Source organism: Euprymna scolopes, chromosome 45 (assembly GCF_053919585.1).
Source record: "Euprymna scolopes isolate OS-2025 chromosome 45, ASM5391958v1, whole genome shotgun sequence".
Taxonomy (NCBI): domain Eukaryota; kingdom Metazoa; phylum Mollusca; class Cephalopoda; order Sepiida; family Sepiolidae; genus Euprymna; species Euprymna scolopes.
The window spans coordinates 45948801-45971300 of NC_136526.1; the positions used below are offsets into that span (position 1 = coordinate 45948801).

The 22500-nt window shown below is 34.5% G+C and overlaps 1 protein-coding gene across 9 annotated transcripts in view; it reads left to right on the forward strand.

Moving 5' to 3' along the window:
* Positions 1–22500, forward strand: part of LOC145269516 (uncharacterized) — a 962295-nt gene that overhangs the window by 632921 nt on the left and 306874 nt on the right. The gene's annotated exons all lie outside the window — the stretch shown is intronic.

Sequence of the window (22500 nt, forward strand, 5' to 3'; positions counted from 1 at the left end):
GAGTTGTTCCTTACGCAGACTACCCGTTGACAATCCTCAGTCAACTTCTGGAGGGTGAGGCCCTGTTCTCTCTCAAGTCTCGAGAGAACACTTCGTCTAATCTCAGCGTTTTTGGATGAGACAAGACCCTGCGCAAAAATTAAACACTTGAAGTCATCTGCCGATAAGTCAGATAGACGGAAATCATCGCAGTGTTTATTTACCACGGACGCGAAGGTTAGGTAATCGTCGTCGTTGCTTTTTTTGCAGATACAAGCACTTCCATCTTCTATGAAAGAGCGTAGAATTTGGACTAAACAGTTCGGATAAAAGTTTGACCGCTTCAGAAAATTCCAATTCACTCGTCTTCCTGGAGAGAATATAATCCACAAACTTGCTATGTTCTGTGGTCGCTAATTTCCTCAAAACTTTCTTAGTGTTTCTCCACTCTTGACAATCCACGGTGAATAGGTTCTCATATCTCCGATAGAAAGCGTCAAACGTCCCATACAACTCTGGTTGGTAGTTGAACATATCTATAGCGTCCCATATTGTACTTTGGGAAAAGTAAAACTGGTGTCCCTGTGTTCCGTTTTATCGACTATTTTTAACAATAGCTTTTTTTGTTTCTTTTGTTGAAGTAGCATTCTCTCCTCCAACGCTTGTTGCCTCTCTTGAAATTGTAACTGGAGCTGTTTATAACGTTCTTTTAAATTTTACTCAGCTTTCTGTTGCTGGTCCATCTGAGCTTGGATTAGCTGTATTAATACTGCTTTAACGTCCTCCATCTTTTAATAGCTTTTTCAAACGCTCCAAAAAATTATTTTCGTTTTTGACTGGAGAAGAGAGATAAAATAATAAAAAAAGAAAATGTCCTTTTTTTTAGTGTGTGCGTATGAAGAGGTAGCAATTTATCACTTGCCTCTTGATAAAAACCTTGGAGATAACCAAATATGAGAGTGGATAAAAAAATTTTACTTGCGAAACAAAAAAACAAAAAAATATACTGTGATACCATACAGTTGCAAAAGAATAAAAATAATTGTGGAATTGTCTGGCAGTTAACCAAAAATGGCTAGTTTTTTATGTGTGTGCGTGTATGGGTGAGTTGTCCCCACGCGCCAGAAAAAAATATTTTTCAGTTTAGGACCGACAGTTAAAGATAGAATATTTCAGAAACTTCCACTCAATGAAAAAAAAAACGTATTTCCTTTAGCCCAGGTAAAACGCAAAAGGAAAAAAAGAAACATTTCTCTCTCGTTAAAATATTGCATAACGTTCGCAGCAAAAAAAAACTTTTCACTTCATTTGAAAAATGTTAAAATTTGTATAAGAATAAACCGTCGACAGTTTACGATAGAGTTGTTCACGCGGTGAAATTAGGTCAGCATTTTTCTCTTTTTCTTTTTTGTTTCTTTCTTCTTTCAATAGGCAACCAGATTCATTTTTAAACATTACAAAATGCTTTTCGTACGGTTGTTTTTTTTTCAATTTAAATATAGAGACAAAAAGAGTAACTTATAGTTTCTTCGATAACTTTGCCATGAGTTCGTTTTCTTTCTTTTTTGTTGTTGTTGTTGTTGTTGTTGTTAGAATGTAATTGCCAGTTGACTTCTTAGCTTGTGTCACGGGAAAATCGAGCATAATGCAGAAGTGATCGTTCCCCCCATCCTAAATGTTTTTCATGTTACCTTGTTTAAACTTGTTTTTCTTGTTTTATTTATGTATTTGTATTTATTTGTCTCTACTTTCCTGTCTTATTCGCCACCCCCTCCATGCTACAAAGTAAACTAGCGATAAAAAAATAAAACAAAAAGCCGGGTATTATTTTCTCTATTAGAATAGATAAAGTTAGGACTTAAAAAAAAGAAAAATGTTAGGACTTAAAAAAAATCTCTTTTTAAATTCAGTTTGAATATCTATCGGCCAGATACCCCCCACACCACCCCATTGCTATCAAGACACGCGACAGCCAAGTATCCACGCGTCTACCCATAAAAGGAAGCGAGATAGATACACCACCCCCCATCCTCTCACCAAATCATTCGTCAAAAAAAAAAACACACGTGCGAAGGTCACGACGAGAATCCATCCATATACCCCACCTCGACCCCAAATGAGGCAGCGTGCGGGCAAAAGAAGAAGAAGAAAAAAAAAAGAAAAACCATTTTGGCGGGAAAACGAAAAGGGACCTTTTTTCAAAAATAGATGTAGCTGATCACATCGTCGAACGAATGTTGATAATAAAAATGCGAGAGACACCAGCCAACATGACTCGCTTTATAACTTGGAAATTCACGCGATTTAATTCTCATTGCCGGAGCCGCAAAAGAAATACAAAGAAATTATAAAATACCTTGGCTCAAAACCATCGGAAGGAGATATATCATTGAGAGGAAAGGACGCGTTGAGCAGCACCAACGCGACTTACACGGTGAAATGGCGTTTCTCTCAACTGAACCGTATCCCTGGGGCCGAAAAGGGGATTCATCAGAACTGCGAAATCACCTTGGTTCAAAACATGGAAAAGATGCGACCGAACGTCGGTGGTTGAGAAAACCAGCAAGACAGAAATATGATGGAAGACTAGTGAACATCAGAATATTGCATTTTGTCAGATACCTAATCATCGGTTGAATCCACGTCTTCGTAGATAAGTACTATTCAATACTCCCCATCTCACAAATGTCTACTTGTTGAACTGAACTGTTTTTATTTTTATTTTGAAAGATTTTCACTGCCTAACCATGAATCAATCATTTTCCATGCGTTTTTTGATCCGTTGGACACTGTCTGCATGTTTTCATATCATTATTTTTCTTTTAATATTTTGCCTTGATTTTTGAATTTTTAGCGCTCAATAAATGACATGCGTATAATATATATATAAATCCGTGTTGTTCCGTTATTCATTGCCTGGTATTTCGTCAACCATGAATCTTATATAAGAACATTCAACGATGAAAATACTGGCCAGAACCTGGATGAGTGCTACTGGGTTGTAACAATTTCACAACCGGCACGTACACCATTTTTATATATATATATATATATATATATATATATATATATATATATATATATATATATATATATATTATTATTATTATTATTATTATTTTACGATACGTTTCGGGGATAAATTCCCCTTTTGAGATTTTCCAACCGGGACGTATTGTCACACTTATCAATTCGTCGTTCTTTTGAAGTCAATTAGAATTTGATTCTTTTTTTTCCTTTTTTTGGGGAGTTAACCCGTGTGAAAGTCGATTTCTCGTCGCCAGTTGTTATAGGGTTAAATGCTAATAAACGAAAGGAACACAGGATTTTTAGAAACGGACATGCATTCACATAAATTACACGCAAAGACCGGTTGGGAATACCGTTCCTCAACGGTAGGCGTTTGCACACAACCGGCTTCGTCGCGTACCAATCTCGATACCGGAAGTGACGTCACCAACGGAAGTGACGTCATGAGATACTCCATTAATCCCCTGGAGGGGCATCAACAACAACAATTATACAGACAGCTGCATGTTGAACGCCCAGAAAAATGGTCCAAGCACCAACCGGCAGCAGTACTTCAAAAACAAAAATTACAGAATCCTATGGAAGATGGGAATAAAAAATATTAAAAAAAACTAATAAACCAATCCAAGCAAGGAGACCGCATGTCATACTAGTCAACCAGTACGGAAAGTTCTGGCAGATCGTACATTTCATCGTCCCAGCGGACCACGGAGTGAATATCAAGGAGACATAGAAGCGAAGCAAATACATGGAACTGGCCAGGTCGCTGTAAGGGAGATGAAAGATGAAGAAAGTCGGGATAACACCATCAATAGTAGGGGTATCAGTGACAATCCTGAAAAACTTTTTAAAAAATTAATGAAGAGAATGTAACTCAAAGGAATGCACGAGATGATGCAATGAATAAAAATAATGAAAACGGATCAATTATTAAGGAAAGAACTTGAATGCGGAGACTGATTTGCATGGGCTACAGGCGCAAGCCGGATATATAGACTATAGACACTGATACAGATGTAAACACACAAAATAACACCACATGGAATCGTGAAAACTGAAACTATAATTGTAAATTAATCAAAAAAGCGGAAAAACGAAACAAATGCGCGGAACATACCAGAAAAGTTGAAAGGAATATAAAACATGAATAAAATCAATATAATGCCAATAATTGTAGGGACAGTCTCAAAGAACTTGAATAAAAAACAAGGAGAAATCGGAATCAAGAGGAAGACCGAGACTATACAACAGTCTGAGCTCTGAGCTTCAATCCATGGTCCCCTCTCGCCAAACTTTCACGAAAAACACTTGTCTAGCCAAAACCTTCGATGTAAATACCCCCAACAAACCCGACAAGTAGCAAAATACCACCCCTTCACAGTAGAGATCCCTAGATGTAAGAGAGCCTTCTACTCCAGTAGTTTCTTCCCCAGAACCGCTAGACTTTAGAATTCCCTTCCGGGTCCCTGCTTCCCCAACTGTACTGACATGCAGAAGTTCAAGTGTAACGTGAACCGGTATTTTGTTGCCCAACTCCCTACATAGTACCTCTGTAGCTTGTGTCCCTGATAGCAGCCCCCTAGTGGCTACGTGTCTTGTTCGGGGTGAAAATGTAATTAAAAAAAAAACAAAAAAACACTATCAATAATTTCCCACACTCTTTATCTGTGCCTAAACCTTAATGTAGATTCCATTAACAAAGCTCCTTTCTTAGAACTGCGTGCATGTGGAACTCTTTTCTGTTTGCCTGCTTTCCAGCTGACTACAATATGGCTATCTTCAAGTCCAATGTAAACAAACAAGTTTTTGATGAACCGTCCCCCTAAGTAATCCAATTTACAAAATTTCCACTACTTATGTTTGTTACGCTATAATGTATACCCATTAACCCTTATCCTCGAGTAGTCTCTGGGCCTTGATAAGTGGTGATCTCTGTGTAAAAAGAAGACGGCCATTTTAAAAACAGCTGGAATCTTACGGAAAACCTTTGAATGCGGAAACTAACCAACATAAACTAAAAACAAAAATTAACAAAATTATTTGCAGAGAATATCAGAAGAGGGAGAGAGTACTGGATATCTTGGGTTGACATTTTGTCAGCTAGACTTCAAGGAATATAGACGGTTGTTTTCCGTGCATAATCTCTGATGATGACCCGTTTGAGATCTCTTAGTGAGTACATACGATAATAAAAATAATGGGGAAACCGAGGATTGCTAGCAGTATGCATATATCTATTTGAAGGCCATGAAGAGCCTTAGAATATTGGTGCGTATTGCCACTCGATATTCCCAAGCAAACCACCGACTGTTATCAATAAAAAAAGAAAAAAAAAACAATAAATAGAAAGTTGTCGGGATAACGCAAACTGATCAAGAACGAATTGTATCAGAAATCGATACAAATTTGTATTGCATAAAAGGAACTTTACCTGTGTGTGCCTGTGTGTGAGTTCATTCTTTATGGACTTCGAAACGGCTGAGCTGATTTTTATGAAATTTCATACAAAGGTGTTTGTGTGCCTGGTAGTGTTCTTAGATAAGGTTTGTATTGGAATGTCTTCGATAAGTATCGATAATCGATAATCGAAATAATCCGATGAAAGGAAGAACAGGCGATTTTGACCAAAGTTAACACCTTCTACAGCCTAACATCATCAGTGCATTTGAGAAGTGTTATTATCACACAAGCAGTAAGGCTAGGCATATAAAATCAACAGTAGGTTCTTTGATATGACAGGTGTGCGTTCGAAATGAATGTTTCTGTTTAAAGCACAATTGCACCATGATACTTGATTTTTTTTGCATTTTAAACTATAATTCAAGCCATTATATATAAAAATAATTTTATAAAATCAACAGTAAATTCTCTACAGTGCAATGTAGACTACAGTGTATTGTGAAATTAGTCACTGCGGTAGGGCATGTGAATCCTCTTGCCGGTGTACCATGATAAGTCCGCAACGGGGCAGGCAATCGATTCGATTGAAAAATAAGCGATTTTACTGATTTCAATCAGAATAAAGATATAGATTTGTGAAACATTCGTTGATCATCATTGAATCCCGGGCAACGTCTGGTCTCCCTGCTATTAATTATATAAAAATGAAGAGCCTTGATAATTATGCAGATGTATTTCGTATAAGATTCCACAATATTATTCGAACTATTATTCTCAGCTTGAGTATTATTCTCACTACGTTTCGGCTAACGTAGCCTCAGACCTTCTTCGGGCGTCTTGTCGAACTCGGGGATAGGGTTAGAATTTCGATTGGAACACTTCGCAGAGTCGAATGCCATCGTTCTGCTAGCCATCACCGGGTAAAAGTCTTAAGTAATTTGGAATTGTATTCTTAGCGTCGCCCGCAGTGAGGATCAAACCTTCTACCTCAAGAAGAGTGTCACTTAAAAGTGAATTTTTATATCATAACACTATCGTTTCCGGGGAGAGTTACTTGGTTGAGAAAACCAGCTCCCTGGTGTTAGACATGATATCAAACGATAGGTACGTTGGAACAGCAACAGGTTGAGATGTCGTCGGCTATAACCGGCTGGCATGGGTCACTTCTTATGTCTTTATTGCGTCGTTACAGGCAACTTTCTGTCATCGGCATTAAATGCTGAAATTGGACGCTGGTACAAAAATAGCGAACACATGCATTTTTTTTATAAAAATGTATAATTTATTTAACATTGACAATGGAGGAACATATTTACTCGTCAACCAATGCGTGCGCACAAAACTGCTAACTCCTCTGTCGCATACGAGATGCAAGCTCCAACTGTTTAAAACGATACAATCACATTCAATTCTCCCTCTCTTCATTAAAAGAGAGAGAAGGAGAGTGAAAGAGAGAGAGAGAGAGAGATGCGTTTTAATGTTTTGTTTTGTTTTTCAAATTCAGCTACCCGCATGCAAGCCTGACTCGTCTCCAGTGATTTTATCACTGCCAAATTTTCATAAACACTTGTCAGTCAAATCTGGTTGATACGTTCTAACATTTTCAAAATCACAAAGCACCTGCATGACATGTTTTCACTTCACAAGTACGGAACAAGTTAGGCACAAGGTTTATTAATGTAGAAGCCCCCTCCTTCAGCTCCCCCAAAATGGGAGCTATGTCATTGTGCCACATATAGTACTTTATCCTTTACGCTATGGGTATGCAAGATAAAGTCATCTGTATTTATAACACTCAATATGAGAATAGTAGTCCAAATAATCCGAATAATTCAAATTATCGATCCTCATCTTAAAAATCCAGAAACATAAGATTTCACAGATTCTATGTTTTCGAAAAAAAATCGATGTCCAGTACATAATGGTAATTGTGACCCGTTAGTCACATGTACATTTCGTACAATAAAACACGAGGTCTTTTGTGTATACAAGCATTGAGTGATCCCCCCGCCAAAAATCCAAAAATCCCTCATCGTGATAAAATTCGCAAACCAACCGTATTTGGTATAAGTAAATTTCTGCCAATGCGTGACTTGTCCACCAAGTTTCAGTCATAAATGACCAACAGTCTTTGTTTTATCACTGTTCACTTTCATACGGTGTGCACAATTGTCAATAAATTTGACACAGTTCTCTCTTAGCTCTGTCCTGATTTCAGTTCTGGTATTGTTCGGCAAAGTTCTAGAAAGCATCCGGGTTCTTGATGTCATGAATATGGATACATCCCGGTTCGTTTATATTACGAAGGGGTTACCACATATCAAGGCCAGGAGGCCACTCGAGGATAAGGGTCAATGTGTGTATTGTAGTCATACGGCACAAGAATACAATTCGATGGTATAAGCCATAAATACGGACGGAATAGCAGTCTATAAAGACGTCGAACGATACGGCGAAAGACTAAAGTTTAAGCGTATTATAAACTACGAAAACCCAATGGTTAAGGCGACTTATTTGATCGTATTGGTCGATTATAGTGACCAAAACCACTCAGCTATTTCAAACGAATAAATCCTTCTCCTGGACGTATCAGTTTTCAGATGCGCCACAAGTTAGAAATCTGAGGGTCTAAGTTCCGTTCGGCATGAATTACTCTCTTCCTTATGAGACGGCCATCAAAAATATCCTTATTGAACAGTGATTAAAGACTGTTGGACATTAATAACTGAAACATGGTGGGCAAGTCAGCAGTAGACTGATGCTTACTTGTAACAAATATGAGTGGAACGTAGACTGTATTCTTAATTTATGATCGACTAGCAGCGTGAGCCAACGTTGCCCGGGATTGAATGATGATCAATGAATGTTTCACACTCTCATATTTCTATTGCCATCGAAATCGAATTGATTGCCTGCTCTAATTAGGGACCCATCGCGTTGCAGCTGGAAGAAGCTTCACATGCCTCTTGCAGTGACTAAGTTCACAATATTTTGTAGTCTACACTGCACTGTAGAGAACTTATAGTTGATTCCATAAAATCACTAGCATGGGTGCCCGGCGTTGCCTGGGTTTTTGGAGGTGTGTGTTGAGCAAAAGAAAAAAAGTGGTTGTAGGAAGGCAGGTTCGAACCCGTACCGTGAAGGAGGAAAAGAACATGAAAAAAAGAAACGTGACGTCTTTGCTATTATAACCACCGCCGATAAAGTATTGTTGTTGTTGTATTTTACTTGAAAGGTCACCACATGTTCTGGTCTATACGTACGTATGTTTTTTTAGAACGTTACTTGCTCTCCCTGAGTAAAGGATATTCCATAATGACATAGTTTAGTAAATGTTTTTATGTACATTAAATAAATTTTTTGTTGAAATATTCGCAGAGTTTTGTTTTCCTGAAAAAACAACCGTTTCCCGTGACTCACCCCGTATTAGTTACCCGAGTTAAAATACTTTACTAAACATTCCAACGCGACAGCAAGTAATTAGTTTTCTGTTGAACACCTATTTGCAATAACATTGCTGTGCCTTGAGACGTCCTTGGCGTTGCCCCGTCACGCAAACATAGTGCTACAATAGGCACTTGAGGAGAAGAGTTAATAAGTGTTAGGTATAGGTGAGACAGCAAGATCAGTTATGGTGGAACTTGGGTAAGACTTTATTATCTAATAGGAATTTATTCACATGAGATTTTAATATGACCATTTTATAATAAGGCGGGAAGCAGACATACGGTACAGCGTCCCACAGGCGGACAGTTCTATGAAAGAAACTTAGCTCGTGGAATTCTCGTTTAGTTTAAGAGTTTGTTAGATAGTAAGAGAAGTTTTTTGGCGGCTGTTGCAGCTAAGTGAGTAGTCGCTGCAAACGTTTTACAGGGAGGAGGCATAGATTGGAGCTCAGTCGAGCACCTACAAAAGAGTAACGATAGAGAAGAGACATTGTGTTCCACAGACGGACAGCTCTACTCATGGAATTTTCGTTTAGTTTTGGGCATGAGTTGTTGGCAGTTGTTCGTTTAGTTTTGGCCATGAATTGTTGACAGTTGTTCATTTAGTTTGGGGCATGAGTTGTTGGCAGTTGCATCAGCTAGACGAGTATTTGCTGTGAACGTTTTTCGGAGAAGGACCATAGATTGAAGCTCAGTCGAACACCTAACATAAAAGTATCTATAGGGCTGAGATAAACTCGCAACGTCTTTTTCTGCGAGAAAGACGAAGTGTAGGGAGGGTGAAAATGTCATCGCTCACTAGATTTCGAAGATGGTTTTGTACCCTGTCAAGGTAGGAAAAGATGCTTTTTGAGGGCTCCATCTCAGACGTGACAACAGTACTCCATCTCCTGGCGTATTTGACTCTTCTACGGGTAAAGAACAGAGTGTCCACAAAGTCTGACTACATAATGCAGCCAAACTTTATGGGAACCCGGTAGTTTATGTAACAACACTTTGTGGACACCTTGCAGATTATACAGCCAGACTTTATGAGCACCCTGTAGATATGTAGCCAGACTTTGTGAGAACCCTGTAGATCATGTAGCTAGACTTTGTGGACACCCTGCACATCCCCTCTCTCTCTCTCTCTCTCTATATATATATATATATATATATATATATATATATATATACATAGAGAGAGAGAGAGAGAGAGGGGGATAGATAGATAGACTTCTAAGATAGTTTTGTACCCTGTCAAGGCAGTCCCCAGAGAATTTTTACGAACGTTATCATCCTCCAAAAAATGTATTGCTGTAAAAACACACGAATCTGAACTCCTGCACCAGATAAACGTCTTTATTGAATGCCAGTTGTACTATGAACATTTATTTGTCGTTTTATTCTTTGTGATAAACAAGATCGTTTGTGTTACTCGTCATGTTGTTCGATAAGGAGAAATAAACGAATTGTGTTATTCTATAAAAAACAAAATGCACTTATGTAAAAAGGTGAGTGATAATGGATCACTGTTAACAAAGCTTTCAATTGTTGGAATAAATATAGAAATTATTGACGTTATAGATCAATGAATTTGTGTTGGAGACGAAGGACTTGATGGTATGAATTAATGATTTGATGGTATTAATGAATTGATGATTCATTCATTGAATTCATTGAATCATACCATCGATTACTTAGTCGATGGTATTAATTTATTACTTGATGGTATGAATTATTGAATTGATAGTATGAATTAAGTAATTGATGACATTGCTTATATGGATTAATGAATTGATGATTTATTCATTAAATTCATTAATTCATACCATCCATTAATGAATTGCTGATATGGATTAATGAATTAATGGTATGGATTAATGAATTGATCATATGGATTAATGAATTAACGTTATGGGCCAATGAATTAATGGCTTGCATTAATTAATTGATGATTTATTCATTAAATTCATTAATTCATACCATCCATTAATGAATTGATGATATGGATTATTGAAGTAATGGTATGGATTAATGAATTGATCATATGGATTAATGAATTAACGTTATGGGCCAATGAATTAATGGCTTGCATTAATTAATTGATGATTTATTCATTAAATTCATTAATTCATACCATCCATTAATGAATTGATGATATGGATTATTGAAGTAATGGTATGGATTAATGAATTGATGATATGGATTAATGAATTAACGTTATGGGCCAATGAATTGATGGCATGGATTAATTAATTTATGATTTATTCATTAAATTCATTAATTCATACCATCCATTAATGAATAGATGATATGGATTAATGAAGTAATGGTATGGATTAATGAATTGATGATATGGATTGATGAATTAACGTTATGGGCCAATGAATTGATGGCATGGATTAATTAATTTATGATTTATTCATTAAATTCATTAATTTATACCATCCATTAATGAATTGATGATATGGATTAATGATTCATATGATACAGATTAATAACTAGTTAATATGATTAAATGGATTAATGGTATGAATCAATTGATGGCATAGATTAATAAATTGATGGTATTGATAAATAGACAATCGTATGACTTAAGTAATTGATAATATGGATTAATAGATTAATTATATGAATTTATGAATTGATGGTATGAATTAATGAATTAATTGTATGGATTAATGGTATGGATTAATGAATTGATTCTTTATATTAATCAACTGGTGTGATGGATTAATGGCGTTGCTTAATGGATTAATAATATGGATTAAAAGACACGACCTGATTAAGTGGGTTAATTAAATAAATTAAATATGGGAAAGCTTGTTTTAATTAACGAACATTTTCGGTTGCGAACTTTAAAAAAAAAAGGTATAAAATACGAATTAGATTCGTGACCCAAGCTTCTACTAAACATGTGCATAAATGCTGAAAAGATGAAAAGAAAATCCAAAAGTTATCCATTGACGTGTTTCTTTATTATTCAACGACTTTTTCAGTAGTCATCAAGCAAAATGTCAATTAACGATTTTTTTTTTCGGTTTAATATTTCGTATTATTCATTATTATTGGCTCATTAGTTGCATAACTATCATCGCTTGTGCATAATAAGGAAAGGTGTTGAATAGGAAGCAGCAGTCTAAAGTTCAATCAGAACAATTATCTTTGTGCTCAAAACATTTTTTCTCTGTAAACAAATATAATGAGAGCGAGAAAAGACGCATCATCTGCCGCCGTGATACGCCATTCCTGTTTCAGCGAAATGTATTTTTATTATTTGGATTCGTACGGCCAGTGTTCTCAAACTGAGTGTTATTTAAACAAGGTTTCGACCGATGTAATCTCCAACCTTCTCTGGGCGTATCTTGTCGAACTCAGGAGTGTTTCTTCCGAATTCAGGAGTCTGCAAGAAATTTCAAATTAAACGCTGCGTATTATCCACGAATTTTTACTCATATATATCCGTTACGCCACGACTCTTCAAAGACAATTTTAGTATAAATTTTGGGAGCCTTAAACTTATTCTTGTTTATTGATGTACATTTTTTTCACTTATCACTATAAATTTATATATATATATATATATATATATATTATGCTCTTTATACTAAGTTATTTCAAAGCCTAATGCTTTTCATCATAAGAGGAGCAGGTTTCCAAGCTTTTCAATGCGACATTTAGCTATTGGTATAATTGGGGATATTAAGGTATCTGGTATATATGATATTGCTTTACGAAGGGTGTGGACGATATATATATATATATATATATATATATATATATATAATGTATGTATGTATTTCGCTCGCATTGAAATATATTTATGTGGGCGAAATATATCACCCACACCCTTCGTCCAGCAATATCATATATATATATATATATATATATATATATATATATATATATATATATATGAATAAATAAATAAATATATATATATATTGTTACGCGTTATATATATAATGTTACGCCCGTATAAATAAATATATCCAGAAAATGATCATATCAGGTGATTGTATTTATTTAAATAATTGAACTGTAAAACTCATAAATCATTTTGTATGGAAACGTATTATTATATACGAATCTCTATGTTTGCGGGTTGATATTAATATAAAATAAAATGTAAGATAAAATAAATATATGAATTTATTTGTCAGTTCATTAAAGATAAATATCAATAGAAAGAGCGTTTATATCCGCTCTTCATACTTGGGATTAAGAATGCGGCTTCTGAAATACCTGAGTATAAAGAGCGTTTATAACCCCTCTGTCTATTAGGGTTTCTCCTTTTTGACCTGACAAATAGATTTATATATACTTATATACATTTTTTTTACATGGGGTCACCACTTATCAAGGCCCGAAGGACACTCAGGGATAAGGGTTATTGCGTGTACAGTAATCAATGAGATAGTATTGTAGTAATCATTAGTATTGGAGATTTGATAGAGTGTTTTACCTAAGGGGGCGGTTTGTCAGGAATTTGTTTATGTTAGGTTTGAAGACATCCAAGTTTTAGTCAGGTTGGAAACAGGCAAACGAAAGAGAGTTCCACAGGTGTGCACTTCTGAGAAAGAAGCTTTGTTCATGGAATCTACGTTTTGATTTAGGCACAGATAAAGAGTGGGGAAAATTATTGACAGTAGTTTCAGCCAGACGGGTGTTTCTCGTGAAAGGTATTTACTTTATCTTGCCTAAATTTGTTTATATATTTATATATACATATATATATATAATATGCACTCATATATATATATATTACACTTAATCACATAATCAATAACGTTTAGTATCGATCAACAAAAGTGAGTGGAATATAAAAGGACGTGCCTTTTTAGGTCGTGGCATTTCAAAGCTGGAAGATTCTCATCAGAAGAGGTGATAAAATCAGCGAGGGCCAAATATATAACACCGATGTTGCATACATTTAAGTCTAGGAAAAGGAAAAGTTTTTGACAATGTAGTAAAGTTCTTACGTAACTTTGATCCTTATTTTGTTTTCTAACTTGCTCCTTTAAATCGGATAGAGCTTCATCCATACGGATAGGTTTGTTTCTTTATTGAAAAACTACTTTTTTAAAGTAAACTTTATCCTTATATATATGCATATATATGCATATATATATGCATACACACACACATATATATATATATATATATATATATATATATATAATCTGTTCATGATACAAACATTATTGGTTACATATGTCTATACATGTTTCAGTGGATTCTCAATTAAAAGAGACCACCTTATCAAACCAAAAAAGGGGCCCATTTTTCGTCTGATGAGGTGGTCTTTTGAATTAAGAATCCACTGAAACATATATGCACATATGTAGTTAATTATGTTTGCATAATAAGAAGACTATATACCAACCCTGTCCTCCATTGAGCACTCTTTAACGATCACGCAGGTGTCATCAGATTTACATCTCGGAAACCAATATATACACTTGTGCCCGATATTATTCATACCCCTCGGATCTTTGAGATTTCTATAAGAATATTGCTCAAACCAGAAGGTAGACAATATTAAAGGGATTTCAAACAATAAATCAAGCATAAGCATTTAATTTAAACTCAACAAATAAATAAATTATGCAAGTTTGAAACATTATACAAAGAAAAACAATAATGGCACTAGTTCAACATTATTCATACCTCTCTTACTAATAGTCAATAGCATGCCCTTTATTCTTAATAACTGCCTGTAACCGTTTGGGATATTTATCAACGAGGTTTTTACAAGCATCAACACTGATTTTTGACCATCTTTCAATGCAGTAGTTCTCCAAATCCCTCAAATTTCTAGGTTTCCGCTTTTTAACCTCAGTTGTCAATATGTGCCAGAGGTTTTCGATAGGGTTCAGGTCGGGACTCTGGCTAGGCCATTCCAAAACATTAATTTGATTATCCTCAAACCATTTCTTGACTATTTTGGCAGTATGTTTTGGATCATTATCCTGTTGAAGGACCCAGTTTGGTCCTAAATGGAGCTTCTCCGCATCCTGTCTAATGTTTTTCTGGAGTATCTCCAAATATTGCTCCTTCTTCATGGTTCCATCTATCTTGACCAAACTACCTGGACCACTAGCCGAAAAGGAGCCCCAAAACATAAGGCTACCACCACCATGTTTCACCGTGGGTATGGTGTTCTTTGGGTTGTAAGCTTCTCCTTTCTTCCTTCAAACGTAAGAAGCATCCATATGGCCAAACAATTCAATTTTTGTTTCGTCAGTCCACAAAATACTTGAGAAAACGGACTCTGGAGAATTCACATGGGTCCTAGCAAACTTTAGCCGTGCTGCAAGGTGGTTTCCGGTGTGCAATGGAGTCCTTCTTGGTCTTCTTCCTTTCAGACCATTTTAATGCAGAGTCCTTTGCAATGTTTGCCTTGATATTTTTATGCCAGAAGACTCCAGATTTTCTAAAATGTCCTTATTAGTGGTGGTTGGATTTGCATTAACACTTCTTACAATATTCCTGGTGGCTCTAGCAGGCAGTTTCCTTTTCCTTCCTCTACCAATCAAGTTGTTTGTTGTGTGGTGGCTCTGGAATTTTTTGATGATGCTCTGTACTGTTGCTGTAGGGACCTCAAATTTCTTGGAAATTGACTTGTAACCTAAACCATCCTTATGTGAATTCACAATTTTAGTCCTAAGATCATTACTAAGCTCTTTTTTCTTCCTCATTCTAATAATTTTTATTCTTTTATTGGTTTTCAGTTGATATCATTTTAATTTCTGAAAAATGCAAAAAACGAAATGAAATTAATCAAACGTTGTATAAAAGCATTCAAAATAAGAATCAAACAGAAAACAAACAGTCAGAAACTCGATTAATACTGAAAAAATAAGGGGGTATGATTATTTTTGAACATTGCAGATTTTATAAATAGCTGTATATTTCTTTTATTACAAGTATCCCGAGATTTTAAAATGACGAAAATGATCAGAAGAGGTTTAATGAGAATATGTATCAATATGGACGTAAACAATAAATTCTTACAAAAGTTACACCTAATAAACTCAATTTTCAAGGGGGGTATGAATAATATCGGGCACAAGTGTATATATATATATATATATATATATATATATATATATATATATATATATATATATATATATAGAGAGAGAGAGAGAGAGAGAGAGAGAGAGAGAGAGAGATTTGTATAATAGTTTTATTTGCATACACTCCCCCAGTATATATAAAACTAAAAACATCCAACCTCTCGTCAGTGACCACACCTCTTGAAAAAGCCCGCATAATTCGGGCGAAACGTCGAACCTCCGGTCTTTCGCTTCCTTTTCACATTATATATATATATATATTGGTTTCCTATATATATATATATATATATATATATATATATATTCATATATATATGGTCTCCTACATATATATATATATATATATATATATATATATATTCATATATATATGGTCTCCTACATATATATATATATATATATATATATATTCATATATATATGGTCTCCTACATATATATATATATATATATATATATATATATTCATATATATATGGTCTCCTACATATATATAAATATATATATATATATATATATATTCATATATATATGGTCTCCTACATATATATAAATATATATATATATATATTCATATATATATGGTCTCCTACATATATATAAATATATATATATATATATATATTCATATATATATGGTCTCCTACATATATATAAATATATATATATATATATTCATATATATATGGTCTCCTACATATATATAAATATATATATATATTCATATATATATGGTCTCCTACATATATATAAATATATATATATATTCATATATATATGGTCTCCTACATATATATAAATATATATATATATATTCATATATATATGGTCTCCTACATATATATAAATATATATATATATATTCATATATATATGGTCTCCTACATATATATAAATACATATGTATATATTCATATATATTCATATATATATGGTTTCCTATATATATATATAAATATATATATATAGATTATGTATGTATGTATGTATATATACATCAATATCTTACTGGAGATATGTGTCTATACATATGTATGTAAGTATGTGTATCTGTGTGCATATTTATATTGGTATATATGTGTATATGTATATATATATATATATGTATACGTGTGTGTGTTTACGTACATATAGGTGTGTGCATTTATGGGCATGTATGTTTCAACGTACATTGTGTATATATTTGTATGTGCGGATGTGGTTGTGTGCATGTATGTTGATATATTTTTATATATAGATGTGTATGTATATATTTATATGTGTATGTATGTGTGCGCGTATGCGTGTGTATTGGCAGGTGTATTCACTCTTAACTGCCTAAAACAATCCATTGTCGAATGTACGTTTGGACTTACCGTGGCGACTGCGAGCGTTCGAGAATGAACCCTTGTCAAAGGCATGTGAAACGCACACTAACCCTTTCTTTCTCCCCCTCTTTCTCTCTCTCTCCCTCTCTCTCTCTCTCCCATCAATTCATATACTGCAGTGTATAGCTAAACAATCTTAATAAAAACAGCCAAATCTTAAAACCCAAAATTGAAATTCCTCCTCCTCCTCTTACCCCTCTCTTTTTATCTCCCCCTCTCTATATCACTACATATTTACCCACGCTTAGCTAAATTTACTAACACCCCCTCCCCCCACACACACACACCAAAATCTAATGTATTTTAAACTTCAAAACGTAATTATTGTCGATCTCCACCCCCGCCCTTATTTTCTCTGTCCTTTTTTTCTCTCTAGTATTTCTTTTAAAATCGTTCTTCCAAATAATTATAGCCATTTATGTAAGGTCTGACGAGGCAATCGAAACATATGTAACTGAACAGATAAAACGGTAACAAAAAATAAAACGTATACATATATGGTGATTAAGCTTACAGATGCTAAACTTCTGACCGACCATCAATATGGATTTAGACAAGCCCGTTCCACGGCAGACATCCTCACTGTAATCTCTGAACGCATATACCATTCACTGGACAAAGCGGGAGAGGGCAGAGCGGTAGCTCTAGATATATCTAAGGCTTTTGACAGGGTATGGCATGAGGGTCTCCTCAGGAAGATTAGATCTTACGGTATCACTGGTAGAATACTTAACATAATTAAATCCTTCTTAGATAAGAGAAAAATCCAGGTTGTCCTCGACGGTCGTACGTCTAAACAATATAATATAAATGCCGGAGTGCCCCAGGGATCTATCCTTGGTCCTCTGCTGTTCCTGATATTCATAAATGACCTCCCCGATAAAATTGCCTCTGAGATGGGTATATATGCTGATGACACCACACTCTATAGCAGGCACGACAGGAAAACAAATGAACATATATCTAAAGTAATGGCAGAAACACTAGAGGATGACCTCAAATCAGTAGTGGAATGGGGACAAAAATGGATGGTAACGTTCAATGCCACCAAGACAAAACTGGTTTCATTCAATAATTACAGGAAACCTTCTCTACCACCTATAGCAATGGCCAACAACTCTTTAGCTGAGAGTACGTCTTTCAAGCTCCTTGGCCTAACGTTCACAGGAAACATGAGCTGGAACAATTACATCGAGGGCATTGCCAGGGCCGCTGCGAGGAAGGTGGGCTCTCTCTACCGTGCTAGAAAACTTCTAACACCCGAAAGTATCCTGTACCTCTATAAGGCCACTATTCGCCCATGTATGGAGTATTGCTGTCATATTTGGGCCGGTGCATCGGCTACTAGTCTCTCTCTCCTTGACAGGGTTCAAAAGAGAGTCGCAAATCTGATAGGCCCTAAACTGGCATCAAAACTTCAGCCTCTGTCCCATCGTCGAAACGTTGCATCCCTCTGCCTGTTCTACAAGTATTATAATGGCGAATGCTCTGAAGAACTGCAAGCACTTGTGCCCCCACGACGTGAACACCCTCGACAAACCCGACAAGCTGCAAAATCCCACCCCCACACTGTAGAGATCCCTAGATGTAAAAGATCGTTCTACTCCAGTAGTTTCTTCCCCAGAACTGCTAGACTTTGGAATTCCATTCCAGGTCACTGCTTCCCCAACTGTACTGACATGCATAAGTTCAAGTGCAACGTGAACCAACATCTCGCTGCCCTAATCCCTACATAGTGCCCCAGTAGATGTTTCCCCTGATAGTAGCCCCCTACACCAAAGTGGCAATGTGCCTTGTTTGGGGTGAAAATATAATAAAAAAAAAAAAAAAAAAAAAAGCTATACTGAATATTCGGCGATTCATCCACTCAATAGATGAATATTCAGTGTAGCTTAATCGCCATATATATTTTATAACTTACTAACTAGCTCTACCTACGTATTGAGCACTTTTGAAGTAAATACTTAAAGTTTACGCATAAATCTATACTTTCGTATATTAATTTTATGTGAGTAAATTAAGTAGTTATATATATACAGGGTGGTCAAAAAGTCAGGTAACATGTTAAAGGTAGAAAAAACAATATGATCCATTATAATCTTATATAGGGATCTTACCCCTCCTGATTTCTGGCTTTGGGGCTATGTAAAGGATAGCGTTTATGGAAAGAAGCCTGATACAATAGCGTCTTTAAAGTTATTTATTGAAGAGGAGATTGCGCGGATATCAGCTGACATGATTACACGTGTTACACAATCAGTGGTTAATCGCTTCCAGCGATTGATAGAGAGAAATGGACGACAATTAACAAAATAAACATATTTCATGTTTGTTTCATTTTATATTTCAATGTATGGTACTTAAATATACGTGTATTGCTAATATCGTTTTTCTTTAAAATGTTACCTGACTTTTTGACCACCCTGTATATATATATATATATATATATATATATATATATATATATATAATTTGAGGTTGCTATTTTTCAAAAGTAGGGTAACCAATGAAATATAACGAGGTTAATACAAGAGTGCTTAATACGGAAGTAGAGCAAGTTACATTTTCAATTTGTCTTTACATAAGCAATAATTTGTTGCTACACAGTCATGAGCATGTTTCGGTCTTCTAGTGTTTAGCAACTAGAAACCTCTTCAGGTAATAAACGCTTATTGATGAAATTTTGAATTCCGCTTTCGAAAATAAGCGTTGTTGCCTGAAGATGTCTCTAGTTACTAAACACTAGAAGACTGAAACATGCTCATGACTGTGTAGCAACAAATTACTGCTTATGTAAAGACTAGGCACCGCCAAAACTGGGGGGGGGGGCAGGTAAGTACTTTTTTACGGACCGTCTTTTTAAAAATCTACCAAAAGTCAGGTAATTATCCAATCAAAACGAAATTGTCATCGATTATTAAGAGAAGAATGAACTTTATAACAGTTTACTTATTTTTCATAAACGATATTTATATATATATTTTTTTTTTGCTTACAGCCTCCCCCCCCCATCCTTGTTTTAAGGGGGTTCCAAATATGCTTAAAATAATCATCTGAAACTGAACAAAACATATTTTGTTGTAAGGGACAGGATTATAGATTTAAAAAAAAAAACTTGTTTGCATACCTTATTTTGACGTCTGAATATCAGAACTTCGATTGTGTTTAATTATCCCGCTTTTGAGTTTTGAAGTGTGAAATTCGGTGAATATGTTAAGTAAAATAATTAATTTAAGTTAAGCAACAAATTTTTTTTTTTTAAATATTTATACGAAAAAAGCCATTTTAAAATCTTTGATAAATAAATTAACATTTTTTTTAGCGAGCCGAATTATGCATGGCCATTATTAGACAGGGAATGCTTTGAAGAATCGATACAAAAAAAATCGGTAAATATTGTTCCCTTTGTGTTAAAAATGTCATCATTTTTTTGATCCCATTTGAAAACGTTTGCCGCTTTTCGACTACGGTGGACCAAACGCGCTGAAATAATCTTTTTTATTCTGCTTTGAATTGCCGCCCCTATTTGGGGGAGCCTGACCCACACAAACACACACATTAAAAACCAAACTCATACAAATGGTCACCCATCTGGTACTGGCCAGCCTTAGCGTTAATAATACATTGAAATTTTCGTCACTGAAAAATAAGTGTTTTTTCTTTTTTTGCCTGTTTGGTCTTCCATAGTTTGCTTTTTATCAAGTACAAATGTAAACATTTTATCAAATCGATGCGAAGTAACTGGTTGCCTATATGAATAAGTGGAATTATTTGAAATCCAGGTACTTATATTATAATATTTTTGCATATTCTCATAGAAAATCACCCTACATCTTAGTTAGACAAGAAATAAACAAGTTAATTCATTCAAAACGTTTTTTTTAACTATTTATATACGTTTTCTGTGCAAGACAAAAAATGTCAATTGTTAACTTTTGGGGAAATTTTAACATTTAAAATTTAATCAAAAATAGCAGAAGTTTTACATTATTCTGCTTTCTATACGATAAAATTCAGGGTTTTATCTTTCTGAAAAAAAAAGTTACTCAGAAATAATGGATTTTAATGGATGTAATTTCGTTTTAAAAAACAACAACTTGATTTTTCGGCCATTTTTTGGCGGTGTCTAGTAACGACCAATTGAAAATGAATATATATATATATATATATATATATATATATATATATATATATATATATATATGGGAAAACATGCTTATTCAATTATATTTCACCTTTTATTTATACCAATCGTTTGATTCATGAAGTTCGACGTAACTAAAGAGGATTTACAAAAAAAGATGACGAAAGGTCTATATTCTAAATTTCAAGATGTTGTTCATCTTAACGCTTATTTATGTCAGCATGTTAAAATGTTCAATTCTTGACAGCACCTGTTTCGTAGAAAGCAGTCATTGTTTCTGCTCTCAGATAATTTCCAGAATTGAACAGTTTAACATGCTTAAAAACTAAACGGTAAGATGGAGAACATATTTAAATTTGGAATATATATATATATATATATATAAATATATATATGTATGTATATATATATTTATACACATAACTACTTCATTTACTCACATAAAATTAATATACAAAAGTATAAATTTATGCGTAAACTTTAAGTATTTACATCAAAAGTGTTCAATACGTAGGTAGAGCTAGTTAGAAAGTTATAAAATGTATATGGCGATTCATCCACTCTAGGATTCTTCAGGCTTAGGTAAGCCTGAAGAGTCCTAGAGTGGATGAAACGCGGAATATTCTGTGTAGCTTAATTGCCATATATATTTTATAACTTACTACCTAGTTCTACCTACATATTGAGCACTGTTGAAGTAAGTTTACGCATAAATTTATACTTTCGTATATTAATTTATGTGATTAAATTAAGTAATCATATATATATATATATATATATATATATATATATATATATATTAGTGGTGGTGATATTATGTTTTTAAAGCATAATTTCGCGCAGAAATCCTTATTCGACAGAAAGATTCCCTAAGTTTAACAAGATACATATGAAGAAGGTTGTAGGCAACATCGGCCGCAATGCTTTGAAAATAACACTGAAGAAAAGAACCGTATTCCGAGTACTTCAACTCATACAAATCATGAACTTTCATCTAAAAAATTGCGAATCATATTTCTATTGACGTTTCATGCAAATTTACTTGGTGAAAAAAAAAAAAACTCTTCGTTT